We start from the raw sequence: 14,023 nt of genomic DNA, 5'->3' as shown, positions 1-14,023 counted from the left end.
GCATCGTTTAATCAAAGCAGAGGCAAAAGAAAGGGAATTTTGTTTCAGCGTCGAGTCTTGTCTATCTTCCAGACAGTTCGAAATGAAATATAGCGCCGACTAAATGCTAATGCCCTCATAACCTTTTCTGTAGAGTGATGCGTGCCACCTCTCATTCCTGCACTATATCAGGGTCTAATTTTAAAGGTTAAAGCTGGTGGCGGCTCCTTAGCATGTGAGGCGGAGCCGAGTCGGCGTCTGCGCCGGCAGCGAGGCGAGGCGCCGAGCATTAGATCATGCAAATCATGGAAATAAGAGAATTTAGGTCACCGTCGACGACAACTCCCCGACTCGGGAGCAGCCTGTAAAAGTTTTTTTTTATTTTTTTTTAGGTGATGTAATTTTTATTTTTTTTTGTACAGATCTGGCGGGAACAGCGTTCTTTTTTATTACTTTGGGTTAAGGGTATTAGCAGCAACCAGCTGATGCCTCCTTTTACAACTGGGAGCACCCCCAACCCCCCCCCCCACCACCACCACCACCACACACAACATATGTGTAACTGCACACTGGAAGCTTACATAAGCTAAAGCTAGCCATCTGCTAACCTTAACTGCAAAATAAATTTTTTTAAAAATAAGACAGGAATGCACTCGTCTTCCATCACTCCATCATCTCCACGTCTGCAGAGCGGAACCTAAAAAACACTTTCTGGATATTTATGCGTAAACGACATCGTCACCTCTTTTAAGGCCAACAAATAAAATAAAATGACTACCCAAAAAAAAAAAGCCACATTTGTCCCCCCAACACCACCACCTCCCCTGCACGTCTACCGGCAGGGGGAAGCCATTGGGTTTGTCCCTATGTAGAATAAAAAAACAATCCCACCCCCCCCCCCCCCACAAAACAGAGGCCAATAAAAGCATTTTAAATTATATTAGCATAAAACAGTAATTGCCATTTGCCTGTTGCGGTGTGACGGTAACATTAACAGCCAGCTGCTCTGCAGCCAGCCACACGGAAACAAAGATATGATGGAAATATTAGTTTTCGTACTGCGATGTGTGTATTTCACCCAACGAGCATGTCGACGTCAACCGTGGCCCGACTTGGCGAGCAGCTCCAACCCCCCCCACCCCCACCCCCCCGCTTCAATCCACGCCTTTCTACCCTAGAGGGGTAGAAAGGCACTTGTTTGTGTCATTAGGCTACGCGGCTATAGTAGGTGGTTAACTCCTGCAGATTAACTGCTTTAGACGTGACTGGCAGGCTTCCATCTGCACCCCCCCCCTCCCTTAACAGACTTTTTTTAAAATTCTAAAAAACAAAAAAATATTTATTTTCAAAGAGTAAAAAAGAAAAAAAAAAAAAAAAGTTCCTTCGTTTGAAGCTTCTTCAAAAAAACAAAATAAAAATAAAAAAAAAGGGCGCATCTCTCTGATGAGACCCCCCACCACACACCAATGGCTTTGTGTGTGTGTGTGTCAGTAGGGGGTTTGGACTAGGGGGAGAGTGTGGGGGTCGCCTGGTCGTTGGCTTTAATCTGCTTGATGATGAAGATCCCAGAATGCCCCTGGGGACCTGATGATGATGACGAGGAGGAGGCATGGGGGGTAGGTGGGGGGTACCCTGCTGCCTGACGCCAGTGCAATCACGACTGTCGCTTGATCACCACTGAGCCCAGCAGCGCTCACCCGCCTCTCTCTCTGTCTCTGTCTCTCTCTCTCCCCCCTACCTCTCTCTTTCTCTCTCCCCCCACCTCACACACACTTCCTCCCTGGCTCTCTAACACACACGCTCCTTCCTCTCACTTCGCCGCTCTGCCACAGCGTGGACCGAGCTCCACTTTGGTTACCCGTCTATCCTCCAGCTATTTCTGAAGACGTCGTCGTCCGTCTCTGTCGGAACTTGAAGCGGTTGGTGGTGGTGGTGGTGGTGGTGGGGGGAGAGATCCGTGGCGTTCCGGCGTGGGCTGAAAAAAACTGCAGGGCGAAGAAAGCGGGATAATGAAAGAAAGAGGGAAGCGTGTTGAGAGAGGGAATTAACAGAAGAAGCAGCGCAAAGAGAGAGGAGAGAGTGGGAGGACAGTTTGATTCAGAGACTATTTGGAATAAAAACAGTCTCCGCTCCAAAGTGTCCCGCTGAAGGTAGGTAAGCTTTTCCTTCCTCTAAACCCACCCCCCCCCCCTCCCCGTTTGGTTTTTTGAAGTTCAACGTTCCCGACAGACCTCCAAACATCAGACACCAGCATCATCTCCTCAGCGGAGACCCGTCCTCCTCATGGCTTGTTGGGTGTCATGAAAGGCGCCTCGCCTGGTGCCCTTGACGGCGTTCCAACTGAAGGAGTTTGCAGTTGGAGTCGAGGGACAATCAAAATAGAGTCTCCCGTTCTTTGTGCTTGCACGCTGGAATGAGGCAATTAGCGGAAATGGCATCGTCGCGATCTGTTCTGGGTGACCCCCATTTGTACGACTTGGGTTGTGTTAATTTGTCTGTAAATGAATGGCTGTTGCAGGTTTTCCGCCCCAAACTCTCTCGACACTGATTAGACCACCAGGGGCATGTCAAGTGGGTTTAGGGCAAGTTGACCTGAGAACATTGGCTTAACTGCGTTCCTTTTCTGCTAACACGCAATTAAACTTAATTATCACGGCAATGGATTGACGATAGAGATGACGACCTCAAGGACAACCCTGTGTGCTCCCTTTAACGCATGCTGCAGTGCTTAGAACAGTGTTTTCATTGCGGGAACAACAGCTGACTGCTCCATTGTGCTTTTCTTTTTTTTGTTTGCTGAGTGTATATGAGCAATGTTATTAGTGGGTAAGACCATTCTTGTGGCAGAGAGAGGGGATTAGAGGGAACAATCCGAGAGGGTATCAGAAAGGATTGACAGAGTCTGATTTGCTGGGAAAACATAGGATCACAGATGCAACCTTGCCCCCCCCCCACCCCCGGTTCGGCAGCGACAGCAGATGCTTATTCAGGATGAGCCTGAAAGGAAATACGAGGGCGAGAAACACTAGAAACAGAACGCCGCTTCTACTGTTTGCTTCTTTGATTGTCACATCAGCAGTCCCACTGCAAGTTGTTAAAGCTTCAACTTTTGCATCTCTTCAAAAAAAAAAAAAAAAAAAAGCCTGCGAAAAGCACCATTATGTCAAGTGCCGCCGTGCATTCAGCGCCCGAGCATCCACCTGCCACACGGGCGAGGACAGGCAGATGGAACCCAACGAGATGCATCACTATTACTCCACAGGAATAATGCAGATTGCTTACTTACCATTCTGAGTATGCACGCCGCATTATTTCCCAGCGACTGGAGAAGTACCTGGTGGATTCAAGTACCGATTTTCAGAGTCAATCCCATCTTCTCTTAAAGATTAGATTAAAAAAAAAAAAAAAAAAACTCTAGCCTGCCACTGCTTTAAGCACATCTAATGTAACTCACTTCACCGTCAGAGGCACCGACTTGTCTTATCAGCATTCAGCTGAAAACACCTGCTTTGGAATAATCAAATTACACTCTGAGGAGTTCACTTCCAGAGGAAAAACAGGAGCTGGACCCTTTCAGCACATGATGGGGCTGAAAGGGGGGGAGAGAAAAATGAGCATTCAGGGCAGGCGGCCGCCAACAATTCAGATATTATAACAGCATTAAGAGCGGATAAATGAAAAGACGCACAACATGGCTGTGGTGTACTAATCGATGACTTTGAGGCGTTATGGCTCACGCCGTGACAAATACGTCACCTATGAAGACGGGAAATGAAAGGAAATGTGGAAATATATAAAGAGACCAAGGGGGGGGGGGGTGGAGATGTAAAAGCATGCATGCAGGGTCTCCAGTTGGGTTTCCAACGCTAGCAGGCACAGATATTGACATTAACTTGTTGGTATGTATCCGGCGTACCCACATCAATCCATCCATACAAATCCTGACAGGCGACCTGATTCCTTTTACCTGCCAAAGCCAACACTTACCCTGCATTTGGGAGATGACAGGTGCTAATTTCATCAGCGCCCCCCCCCTCCCCCTTCCCCTCCCCAAATGAGAATGTTTCTGTAACTCACAATTACCCACGCTACTCGCTGTCAGGGCCGCCCTCGCGAGGTGAAACCGCTCAGCGAGGGGGGGCGGGCATCGTCGTCCTAGCGTGTTGCATTTTAGCCGAGGAGGGTTACATCAGATCATCTTGTTTCACGCCGAAAAAACATTGCCTTCAATTTACTCAGATTCAATCAAGTCTCTGCAGCTCTCGTTGGCCAATTAAATTATTTGAGCGTGTGCAGATTTCTGCTCTGCAATAAAGTTTGATTAGTTTTTTTTTTTAATGATTCGTTTAACTCCCGGCGCCGGCGTGACGTCACCACCAAGCTCGTTTCCTGGAAACATAACGTATTAATCTATAATGTCCGGGTCACACGTGATTCCGGTTCAATTGCAACTCGTCAATCAGTCGGTTGGGATCGCAGGACACGGCCTCACAGATACGCATCAAGCTGCTCGTCGCCATGGAAATCTGATGGAAAGACGGCGGGCGTCGAGCTGAATTAAATCTCCCTTAGCTGTCAACACATCTTTGCATCCGCTTCAGGGTTTGATTAGGCCGCGTTATTATTTGTTGACGCGCCCACCCTTTAGCGTTCAGAGCGTCCACCATCAGTCATCTGGATATGCCACCCATCGATGCATTTCCCAGGTCGTGTCCATCAAGAGTCTTAAACGGAATCGATACTCGAGATTATTCCGAGTCTCTTCATCGTGGGCTCTTCGATCCCCAACCCCACTGGGCACACTCACTCTGACATCATTCCGCTCTAGATGAGGTGCGTCCTGGTGTGCGTACGTGACTCTCTTGGGCCTGGAGGTGCGTAGGTGTTCTGCTCGATTCTTGGGATTAGCTGAAAGCCTGCTCGAGCATCTGGATGCTAACCACAAAAGAGGATTGGGTTGTTCCATCCACGGAGTCTCAAAGCCAATCTGGGATGAAACCCATTGTAGCCGCATGAACCAGCTTTTTGTGCCAGGCAGCAATTTCTCCCACGACAAGCCACATTCTGCAAAAAAAGCCCCCCGCAGACCTTGGGAGACAGGCCTCCCCCAGCGCTCACACAATCATCAGCCGGAGTCCTAAACATCTCGAATTAACGTCCCGCAATGATGGATGACTCTCAATCTCCAGGAGATATTGTGCACGCTTCTGCTCTGAATGATGGGCAACTCCTCTTCACTCCACTCACCAATTATTTATATAGCTTTGTCTCTGTTCGTTTGTCAGCTTTTCCGACATGCTGTTTCTTTTTTCTTTTTTTTCCTCCATGGTGGGAAGACACAGCAGAGGTAAAATACCTCCCCAATTCTGCAGCCTGGTAATGCCAAGGAAGGCTTTTCTTTTTTTTTTTTCCTTCCTGGAAAGCAAACAGATATATCCTCCCCTGTGGTATCCGTGTGTTGTTTTGAAGCAGTTGTTTGGAAATGGAAGACTGAAGGAAGGAGGGATGTGGTTACCTGAACACAAAGGACAAAACATTGAGCTGAGAATGCGACGTGAGATGACGGGCGAGAGCTTAACTTATTCAGCAGCGTTGATGTTGGTTGGGTTTTGGCAGAGCTCCTCTGTCAATGTCATATTCCTACGCTGGTGTAGTGACAACTGATCCCCTGGAGGGGGCAGCAGTGCTGTGTTTGCATGAGCTGTCAGTAGATATTACATGAGGAGAAGACACGAGCTCACGCTTGTAGAAAGTATGTTTTTGGTAGTTTGGGGAGAAAGAGTATCGCAATCATGAGAAAAGACGATCATGGAGATGAGTGACAGAGGTTAGAATACTGTCTTTTTTACTGTAACCCCTGAACCCCAGATAGCTACTATGGGGGTCACGAGATTCGCTATCACTGACACAGTGATTTTTAGAAGGAAACCACTTGAGATGTTTTTAGGTGTCACAAAAATCAACAAATATCAGCCGCTGTTCTGCTGACTCAGGGTTTAACTAAAAAAGTTGTTTTCTCTGTCTTTTTGTTATAAGAACTGGTGTTTTCGGTGAAACCAGCCTACATTCTGCTGCCAATGACCAAAGAACAGAGGTAGAATTTGTTTTTTTCTCACTGGTGAAAGAACAGAGACTGCACTTTGTTTGGTCTTTTTGGCGTTTCGTAGAACACAAGAAGCTGAGAGTCTTCAAATCCCAGTCAAAATGCTCTAAAATCGCTGGCGGCATGGGGATAACTGCTCTGAAAACGGTTGGCACTGAATGAGTTAAATATTGATTAAGAATAAATCCCAGTTCCACCTCACTGGTCTGGTCAGACCCCCTCTCGAGAGAAAGATTCTCCCCTTAGACGCCAAGAAGCAGCGGACTCTCCAAAAGGGGGTAATAGCGTTAAAAATAATACTTAATCCATCTAGACTTTAACATGTGATTGGAATACTGCAGAGAAAATTCCTAAAGTAGTCCGAAGAGGTCCGCGGCGTCCCGTCGAGAAGCAGCCCCCCATACATTCTCCAGGTGGGGGTGGGAGCGGGCACCGTCAAAGCTCGCCACAGGACGTGCATGAACATTTATGGAGGGTGTTTACCCGCCGCTACCTTTACTCCACTGTTCATGAAGTTGTTTCCAGGGATGGAGGGGGGCAGACCGTCATCAGGTAACCCTTCGGTTTCCATGGGTGATGAAACGCCTTCAATCTCTAACACATTCAATCATAAGGATCCGTTCAGAGAATGAATTGTCATCTCTGGCCGCACTCGACTCTATAACCTTAAACACAACCTCTGCGGCCCCCGGTGGCAACTTGGGAAAGATTTCCTGCCACACAGGTGAATGACTATTAGTTTACTGACCCTAGAGGTAGGGGGGGTTGTAATGATTTCTAGAGAGGGTGCTGGGGGGCCTTTCATTACGAGCCCTGGCAGAGCTGCAGGAGAATGCGAGGTAGAAATAGATATGGAATACTCCAATCTGGGGAATTGATTAAATCTTGCTGATGACTTCTATGCCGTTTCAATACCCTTTCAAGATATTGGCTTGAGGGAATCAATAAAATTCCTATGTTTTACGGATGCACGATATTGGATTTGTGCTGATAGTCATATGCAAGTCATTTTTTCCACCTAATTACAAAGAACATTGAATTTCTCCTGAAGTGAACTTTACATAATCGTACGGGCCAACAGTTAGTTTGTTTTTGTTCATCGTCGATCGGTTGGAAGGTTCAAGATGATGGATGTTAAGCTGGGGGAGTCAAGTTTGGGGCCCTGAGGGAATCTGATTGGCTGCCACAGCACAGCCAACACTGAGCAATTACTCTAAATGAGGGGTTTTCCATCTATTTCTGGTTCAGAAACCACGTGTTGTACCTGAAACAATAACAAGCTTGATGATACTGTCAAGTCTTGTTTCTAACAGAAAATTATCTCACTTGCTGTGGCTGAAAGAAATTAATTTCATACAAATTTGTTCCGTTACAAACTGAGGAAAGAGGAAGTGACATTTAAATACAAGTAAAATCAGAGACAGGCAAAACCAAAAGGGCTTATTTACACTTATTTGACATGTTTTTTTAAATTATATTCTTTTTATTGAGCTAACAAAATAAAAACGTCTGAAGACCCAGAGGTCCGCGCTAACAGAGCACCACCAGTGTCTCATCTGATTACTACCACTAATGTAATCAAGCCTGATAATTAGAACATCTGAAGTTAAAATAAATGGGTTCAGGCTACTAAATGTTGCAGCGGCGTTTTCCCCCTTCCTCCTCTTTCCAAGATCCCGCCGCAATTAATTCTGTCCTCTACTGTATGCCACATAAAATTTTCACTTTTATTCATCCACGTCGAACCTCATCTCCATTTCATTAAAAGGAAATGTTCTCCTTAAACCACATCATCTCCCAGCGCGGCGGACACCGCCGTCCTGTGAAGTACCTCTCCAAAAGTATAACATTTCACATTTTGCTTAACACACTTGAGCGAGCTAACCTCCTGAGCAAATAGACTGCTCTGGATGCACCCGGTGCAGCACCAAAGTCCATTTCCCATCTGCTCGGTAATTCTACCACAGCATCCAACAGCAAAATCCATCCTATCATTGCGGTCTTTGTTACTGTTGTGCAAAGCGTGGAGGGCAACCTGTTTATTATAGACATTTTCTACCGGTAGAGGAGTAGAATATACATTTCAAGACATGATTTATAACGTCTGTGGCGCAATACCAAGCGCAGGACAGCTTGTGTAGGTGTGAGGGTTTATAATTTTAAATATTTCCACATGGAAGTCTTTCCTTGTGGTATCTGGTCTTATCGTTATCAAGGCAGAGAGGGAAATTACATCATAACTTACTGGAGTAGAACAGAGGCTGATTTAGCGCGGCGGCAGGCGGATGTTTGATACGGGAGGATGGGAGCTAACTGCAAAACTCAGCTGCATCTAGCCGTGAAATATCAGCCAGCTCATTTATATTATCATCCCTGAGTCTATACCGGGGTCGGACTGTCAGGCTTGTCACCGGCTGCTGATAGGACGGTTCCAGACTGTAACCAAAAGCAGCATTAGCATGTTAAACATGAACTTATATTGACTTGTCACTGACTTGTGTCATAACAAACCAGGATTACTGCAATAAATGTGATTTCATTGTTCGCAGAAAAGCCGGAGTTGAACCCAAGCCTCTTTGGGCAACAAAGAAAGTTTGCAGATTACTAAGCTAGGATAGCAAACAGTCTTCTAATACCTATCCAATCAGCTCCATTGATTCTTGAAATTGCAAGACTTTTCTAATTTAGACACCTGAAGCAAATTTCAAACAAATTAGGAGTCTGGAGGAAAGTGTAGGAAGCTGAAAGGATGCTAATTAACAGATGATGATGTCATGATTGCTTGTGAATGAGAGGTGCGAGTTCGCCAAAAAGAACGAGTTGAGGTTCATCAAGAAATGTGATTGTAAAAGGATGTTACTGCATGATTAGTTAGTGTAGCATTACCATTACCTGTATTTTGCCTCATTTCTGGTTTTGGAATCTGATATCTCGCATTAACATGTCCTGGTGAGGGAGGAGAACCCCAAAAATGATAAGTTTTAATTTAAGAGAACTCAACTTTATTAAGTTATTAGGTTATTTAGTCGTAGCTAAATTAAACTTTGATTTCCCAAAGCAAATAGTTTTTTTCCTGGCGTTACATAAGGCGGGATTCACAAGGCAGGCGGCACAGATTCCAGTTGATTTGGGATTTACAGATCACAGCTATGTAGAGCAGAAAGTCAACCTGCTTAGTTAAGGTTTCTCACGCTCAGCTTCTTTTATTAATCAAATGCAAACACACCTCGGCTCCCAAGACCGAGTCCTCGAATGAATCCGAGAACATTCTTATAAATGAGGCCACCGAACTGCTCCTCCGAAACGTGGTCTCGGATGAGAGCGTAAGGACAAAGAAACACTTTCCTCTGTGTTCATTCATGCTTATCTTCCAACAAATGCCTTGGCGGGAAATGTCATTGAGGAGATAAGGGGACATTGTCATCTGTTTCATAGTTTACAATTCAGAGGAGGGGCGACTTAATAAAAAAAAAAAATTACCCATCCACCCCTTTCCTTGCAGCTAAATCATCGTGACTCTTAAGGACACCTTTCTTTTCTTTTTGGTGCAGCGTTTTCGGTCTTTTTTAACTTTAAAAGCTTAACATTTCAGAATGGGGTAGCCCTTATGCCTTATATAAACCGTGAACCTGGGGAGTGATAAAGCATCGCACTTCTCCCATTAAATAGAATAAGAAATCATCTTGACAGACCCTAGATCTTGGCCTGGGTGAGTCCTCTTATGTGCGAGACTTCCTCAAGGTCGGCTTGATCATACCTTTCCCAGTCTGCGCGGCGCATGTGATGAATAGGACGTGGCGTGAAAGGGAGAGGAAGTAAAAGGTGGCGGATAACGGGAATAAAACTTGTTAAGTTTAATTTATGGCATTTACCTTTGGACAGCAGACAGCCACATGTTCATAACCGGTAATGTCAAGATGATCAAACTTTGCTAAGATGTCATTGTATTTCCTTCCCCACCCAACCAGTCAAGGTGGATGACTATCCTCCAGAGTCTGGGTCCTAGCTGGAGTTTCTTTCTCAATAAAGGAGTTTTTCCTCGCCGCTTTCACTAATGCTTGCTCTGGAGGGTCTTGTTGGGTTTCTCTGTCTGTTAAAGTGCTCTGAAATGTCTGCTAATGTGATTTGGTGCTATACAAATAAGGCTTGATTGATTGAAAGGGTTGAAATCCAAAAGACAAAGTATAATTGGCGAATTCTTTCTCGGAGTTCTCTTCATATTTTCTGTATTTGTACTTTAACTGTAGACCGAATATCTCTTTACCCAACTTTATTTTAAGATTAGTTGGACGCCTCCCTACACCTTTCCAGGTTATCAAAGAGACACATCAAGCAGAGCTACCGTGAAAGTAAAAGTCAGAGTTCCATATGGTGATCCGACCGCGTTGTTTTCATCTGAAGGCGAGTTGAGAGGCACAGCTGGAACTCAAATTGTCCAATGAAGAACTGAAACGCCGAGGAGGCGGCCCAGCAATGGAGGGCAGAAATGTGTTTCCAGTCCGCTTCAAAGAAAATGAGAAAGAGAGACATTTGAAAAGGAGACAATTGGAATGGAGTCTGGACAATCAAGCGCTTTAGTCGTCGCTACAGAGCGGTGGAAACGTGGCAGTAGCATTAAACAGTCTCTCTCACCATAAGTGGTTCCAAACTGGACTTGAGCAGAACCAAAAAAAGCAGATGAGTGGAATGTCTTTGCATTGAGACTGAAGTTTTCACTCGTGTCAGACCCAACATTGTCAAGCTTTTACACCTCGGCGGGTTCGCTTTGGGTTAGCATTTGTTTAGGGCTTGACGTTATTCCGTTTGTCACCTCCGTCGGCGTTCCTGGGATGAGCTTGTATCTTACGTGACGCCTTATCGTATTCTTGCAGCGCTTGACTTAAAAGCTGACACCAAATTGTTTGCAGGGAAGAAATATGGAGTTAAATTTGCAACGTCTGGAAAAAAACTAACCTCTGCGGCTTCCGATATGTCCCTTTTTGTCTCCCTTAATTGTGCCATAGATCGCTTTTCCTGGCACGTGCTAAATTGCACAGCCATCTGTGCATTGCCCAAGTGTTAATAAATACGCTATAAAGGCAGGACCTGTAGTCGGCTAACATGTTCTTTCCTCCTTCAGCTTGTTTGAAAGCGGATGCATGTAGACGTGTGTTATTCTTGCAATGCCTCCGAATCCTCCGGCCAGAACAATGAGTAAGAGGAAGCAACATAGAAAACAACACCCCAAAGGCTCGCGGTTGACAGATGGGTATTAGCCTGCTGAGTTCTGCTGATGAACAAGGGTCCTTTGACTTGATTGTGTAGAGCATTGATAAAAAATGTGCACAGTACCCTTGTGCAGGCAAGAACTATGCCAGCCCGAATCTTTCAGCTCTCTTCTGCAGAGCCATAAATCACTCTGGTTTCGTTTGGGAAATATCTTAAACTTTAAATTGGGCACGTTTTAAATTCAATAAGTTGCAGTGACATAAGCTGGGAGATGATGCTTAAAATGTGGAGAGGGGCCCGTTTCTTAGCTCTCTGTCTGCGTGGGTTGGATCCGAAACAGATTGAACACCTGCAGCAACTCACGCCTGGATAAGAGCTGACAAAGGGAAGGTGGCAGACGTGCAAATTTATCTTTAGATTTCAAAGAATCAAATTGTGAATTTAATTTAAACTGCTGCCAGTTTTCCCAAAGACTCACTTTCTTGGACGTCTTCGCTGTAAAGAGTTTTCTATGAATTTCGTTGGAAATAACTTTTGATTTTCCGACAAATGCCCACATTTTTCCTCATTTCTTTGATTGCAGGTCAATAAAACCCAGACTGTCTCTTGCAGGGACATCTTGACGGTTTCATCCTGATTCAGAACATAAATGTAGCTGAAAATGCCAAAGTAGGGTGGGTAAACTTTGACCGGTGGGCCACACAGTTTTCCAAGTTGATGGGGCAGATGTTAACGAATGCAAATTATTTGTAAATAAAACGTTATATAACATTAATATTAATGTTAAAAATTGGTAATAATTACATTTTGTTAAATAGTCCAAACAAGTTTGGTGGGCCGGAATGCAAAGCCCAACGGGCCATACGTGGCCCCTTGGGCCTGAGTTTGCCCATGCCTCCGCTAAAGGTTCTCCAAGGAATCATGTACTAAATATTCTGAATGCTTCCTACCTTATATTCTTTCCTAAAAGCATTGCAATCTTATTTATCAAAATGAGTCAACACCTTCTCATTTTTGCCGTATTTTACCACCCCTGCCTTGATACTGCCACCTACAGGCCGGCTGACCGCTTGTATGAACGTGTATCACTATAATCATCAATATGATACCCCATGCATCCACTATAAAAAAAAAATTTCTTAAAAGTTCTCTGATATAAAATCAGTTTCAGCTTTGACGTCTGAGTCGAGACGCGAGGCGTGAAAATGAGATGCGTAAACAAACCTGTGGGTGTTCGTATGTTCCCAAGGCGCCTGACAACTTTAAGAAGAAACCAAAATATCTCTGAAGGAAGTGATGCCTCTGGTTTTTATTATGCAGAACCCTCCTGATGGCTAATGCATTCTGCCATCTGGCACGTTTACCCTTAATCCATTATGCATTCACTGTACATACATAGAAACCCATTCAAGGCTCTGTTCCGATATTGAGAGATCAATCTCATCATCACATGATCACAGTTCGGATGAGAGACTGCAGGAGATAAACTATCATGATTCGTTCCTGCGGAAAACCATTTACCCCTCACCTCCAAAAATAAAAAAAAACAAAAAAATTACCTCGACTGATTTACAATTATGTCAACGACCTCACTATGACATGCATCGGTAGCATGACAACTGTGTATTTAGTTGTGCAAATCACGCGTGATGGGCAAGTAAATGAGAATAAACAGACAAATGATGGGCACACGTGACTGAGAAGCACATGGATGATCTGTCATCTTATGAGCATGAATTACATAATTAAGAGTTGCTCTGGGGAAATCATTATTTGAGGCTTGAAGCTGCTGGAAATGTAAAAAAAAAACAAAAAAAACAAAAAAAAAAAAAACATAAGTGTCGCCACATCAGACAGATGATGACTCACAGTTGCTGCTCATCAACCCGTAATCACATTTTTCCCTTGCTTTACTCTTCTTGTCGGAGCTGCAGACTCATGGGATGCTTAGATGTGATTTACTTTCCGGTCTTTTATTTTATTTTTTTTATGGATGCAATTCCGCATACTCACTCCGTTCATGTCGGGCTTTTATTATTAATGCTCTAATCTGCTGTGAATACAAGTGAATTCACCATCAGCCATGCAGCTGATGTGCAAAGACAAAAATTAATAAATAAATAAAAAATCAGGAATTGAAGGTTTCATGCAAAACATCAGATCACGTACAGCCGGCAGCCGAGAGCAGCATCTCAAAAGAGCTTTTGGAAGAAGAAAAAAAAAGAAGTTTTATATTCACTGCAGCGCTCAGATTTATGGATTCTTTTCTGGAGAAGATTTGCGTCCTTTTTATGGAATTCACACGAACTCGCTGCAGTTTAAATACACAGCTGTAGCTTTTCAAAACGCCAATCGCAAAACTGGAACTGAATAATGTAGATGAGAAACATTGAGGATTGTGAAGATATTCATAAGGCTTTTTATTTTTTTTATTTTTATTTTTTTATGGCCATTGTCAGCATTAGACTCCGTCTTCTCAATATTTCAATGCGACTCGGTTATGAATGAGGTACAAATGGGGGAGAGAGAGAGAGACAAGAAGTTCCTCCCTGTGGGACTTTTTAGGGCTGGTGTTGTTGCCACACAGACCAAAAGATATCGCATGCTGTTTGAAATACAGAATAATCCTCCCCTCCCGTCTCAGCCAGTACAGTCGATTATTTCCATACTGAAAACTTTCTTTCTAAAAAAAAGATAAATAAAAAAATCTGCAAATATTTTGCCACCTCAAAA

At 44.3% G+C, this 14,023-nt stretch overlaps 1 protein-coding gene across 1 annotated transcript in view; it reads left to right on the top strand.

Annotated features, from left to right (window-relative positions):
• The first annotated feature begins 1,132 nt into the window (after nucleotides 1-1,132).
• Nucleotides 1,133-14,023, top strand: part of LOC137587704 (cadherin-12-like) — an 81,226-nt gene continuing 68,335 nt past the window's right edge. Inside the window, exon 1 of the mRNA XM_068304295.1 lies at nucleotides 1,133-2,129. The gene's annotated coding sequence lies outside the window, so the exon portion shown is untranslated. The remainder of the gene's footprint in view (nucleotides 2,130-14,023) is intronic.

The sequence above is a fragment of the Antennarius striatus genome, chromosome 20 (genome assembly GCF_040054535.1).
Source record: "Antennarius striatus isolate MH-2024 chromosome 20, ASM4005453v1, whole genome shotgun sequence".
Taxonomy (NCBI): domain Eukaryota; kingdom Metazoa; phylum Chordata; class Actinopteri; order Lophiiformes; family Antennariidae; genus Antennarius; species Antennarius striatus.
This window is presented reverse-complemented; position numbering and strand designations above follow the sequence as displayed.